Here is a 3,644-nt window from a genome sequence, read left to right on the forward strand (position 1 = left end):
TTTTATTGTTTATTTTCCTTGGCTTTTAATTATATTAGAAATACCTCTCATTCACTTTAGCTTTATCAGTTTACCTATCTTCTATAAGCATATTAACGGCATTTGAACCGTAATTCATGCATGGATGCTTTATTCAAAATGTCATATTATCAATAATTAAATACAAAATCACCCTAATGCAACTATTGGTGCTATTAACATGAACTCTTCACTCAAAATGATAGGACAGGCAGCTTCAAACCATCACCATGCCCTTTGCAGTCTTGGGATAATGATATCAGTGTTCTTTTTAGAAAGCCTGGTTTAAAACTTACAAATTGTGTCATGGTGGTAGTTGGTACTGAACATTTTCTAACATAACTATAATTTAGGTCTAGCTACTGACTAGGAGTTAATGCATTATATAATAAAAAAAAACCTGGAGATAGAATCATAATACAATGGGGAAAATAAAAAAAACTGAAAGTACCTTATCAAATGAAAAAATCAATTAAAAGCTCAAACACATCATACGAACAGAAAACAAATGTCATATCCCTGAAAAATATGTTTTTAAGAAACCAAACTGTACCTGTCATTATATATATAAGCATGATGAGGTCAGTATTTCCAAGATTGTGAAGTCCGATGTTGAGTTGTTTTTAATTAAAAAACAAAGTATGACATTTAAAAATTGAATTATAAAGGTAAGATCCTATTGATAAACAAAATTTTAACGCTTTGGCACATTTGATATAATTTTAATCCAACAAACTATACCAGTATGACTTCCCGTGGGTTTGAAACAAAATGTGAACGGAAAATCTATTTATTATATATATATATAAAATGCATTGGGTACCAACATGGTTTAAGAATTTGGACCTGAATATCATTTAGTTATCGAATTTCACCTCTGCATGCATTGAATTGTATTACACATAAAGTTTTGTTCTATTGAGAATAACTAGCAAATTTTGGGTTGGGGGTTCTGAACTATTGTTGTAACCCTAAAAATAAGACTTTATTTTATCAATTACAGTTTATTTTTTCAAAAGTTGGTTTGATTTCAAATGTTTGATGTTTCATTGAAACAAGTATATATTTTTGGCATATTCTTAAAAACGACTTGAAGTGGAACCATAAGGGTTAGCATGCAAAAAAAGACCTGCAATTTAAATTAAAAAGCAAAGTATTGACAAAATAATGATAACAAGTACATTTATCTTAAAAACTTAATGAAGAGATTTTGCATTTTGTAAAAAAAAAAAAATATAAAGCAAATTTTACTACCTGTCAAAAAATGTGTTACCGATCATCTCCTTTCGGTGTCCATCTGTTGTACTCACCAAAACAGGTTGAATCCTTAATTGTAATATTGCTTGAAAGTTTAGTTATCATTGACTTATCTTCCGTGTTCTTAAACCCCAAAAAACCTTCAATCAACAGTAGTTATGGATATTTGTTAGAGACATGTGTGTTTGCTCCATTTTCAGAACCCTAGACTTTCGAGATCAGATTAAAAGCATTTAACCATGATAAAAAAATATAAAAACAGATGTTTTGAAAATAAACTCCAATCTGAGGGTATTGGATAAATTTTTTGAACATAATACATTATTGTTTTGAAAAATACATTTAGATATCTATCGTTGACTTAAAAACTGAAACACCAATCAGCTGTAAAGGAATATATATTTACTTAAGTCAAAATTTGAACTTGAATAAAATTAAATTTCATCTGTTCACTTCAAAGATTCCCCAATCTAAACAGAAACATGTTCAAACGAGTTTTAAATATTGTAGTCTGGACATAAAGTGTCGAACAGTAGTAAATTGATTCCTAAGAAAATTTTTAGGAAGACACACAAGTTAAATACAATAGTTAACTAGATGTGTCGAAACGACACGAATGGCCCCGTCTCAAAAAGTTGAAAAACTGCAATTTCAACAAGACATGTGGACACAAACATGATGGTAGTCTCACATATCAAAAATCAACTAAAATGTGAAGGCGTATAGAAAAAAAGTCTGTATAACTGTGATTGTCAACAATTTATCAAAGTCCAAAGCCCGTAATTTCGACCAAAATTATTGGACAGAACCTAACTTAAACTTGATGTATAACTCATCATGGTAAACTCACATACCAAAAATCAGCCCAATATCTGAAGGCGTTCAGAAAAAAAGTCTGTATAACTGCGATTTTCAACAATTTATCAAAGTCAAAAGCCCGTAATTTCGGCAAAAACTAGCAGAGCGGAACGAACCTTAAACTTGATCTGTAACTCATCATGGTTAACTCAGATATAAAAAATATCAGCCCACTATCTGAAGGCTTTTAAAAATAAGCATAATGATTTGTTGGGGAATGACGGACAAGGGTAAAACTATATGGCCATAAAAATAAACAAGGGTATTTACACATTCTATAAACGTGGTAGTCAAGGTTATTAAAAACCCTGTCGTGATTAAGGTAAATGACTTCAAAACATCCAGCTATAATTGAACCCCTAAAAAGTTAATATGTTAATTTAAAACAGTTTATAGAGTAATTGTAAAGAAATATACCAGGAGCGATTAAAATACAGGTTCATTTTTAGCTCATCTGGGCCAAAGGGCCTCTAGTTTCCAGATTGAAACAGATGACAACGCCTATTGAAGTGTTAACTACTGGGCTGGTGATACCCTCGGGGACGAAAAGTCCACCAGCAGTGGCATCGACCAAGTGGTGTAAATAGTTATCAAAGGTACCAGGATTATAATTTATTACGCCAGACGCGCGTTGTGTCTACATAAGACTTAAATATACTCTGGAGAGTCAAGTGCATTGGCTCAAATTTCAAATTTGTCAGACTGTGAAGGTTAAAGTAATGATAAAATATATATTGATTTAAAACAATTAAGTAATGAAATAAGTCTCACACCAGAAGGACTCTGATATTTTTAATAAAGATACCATGTTCTTTTTTTATAAGGACACTTTGAATTTAGAAATGCTTGAATAAAGTATCAACTATAAAAAAAAAATAATGAGTATCTCTAAATCAAACATTGAAATTGAATAAAATATCATAAAAGAAATATCGTCCAGATGATGTCTGGACATCGGGTCTCTGTCACACGAGAAAAAAACTTATTTTCTAATTCACTTGTTCAAACGAACATAAAGTATTTATGTGCACATCGCTACTTAATTTCTGAAACCTACTTCAAACCTAAATTATATACATGTACTATATCATTCTTTGTATAAAATAAAGAAACACATTTCTGATTTGTCCAGGACAGTGACCATGTCCATTTTATTAAACATTTATTTGTACAAACTTAATCTTCATTAATTTTCATTGTCCACCAAAACATTGGATTTACTGAATGCAAATACGTAACGTCCACTTGTAAGACATAATACTGTCCTGTGAAAAAGTGTCCACGTGGACAGTTTTTCAATGAAATTTGGTATTTAATAATGTCCATTGCCATGGAATGGTGTCCCTCAAAAAGATATTTTTTTACTGCTAACAATATTAAATAGTGTCCACTCACAGGACAAATTTTCATAGTAGTTTTTTTTTTCAAATTGTGTCCTCCAAGGGAAGTAACACAAAGGTCATTACAAAGTTTTATTATACTTGAATTTTAATTAAAATATGAAGGATTGA

The sequence above is a fragment of the Mytilus galloprovincialis genome, chromosome 5 (assembly GCF_965363235.1).
Source record: "Mytilus galloprovincialis chromosome 5, xbMytGall1.hap1.1, whole genome shotgun sequence".
In the NCBI taxonomy this organism is placed as follows: Eukaryota; Metazoa; Mollusca; class Bivalvia; order Mytilida; family Mytilidae; genus Mytilus; species Mytilus galloprovincialis.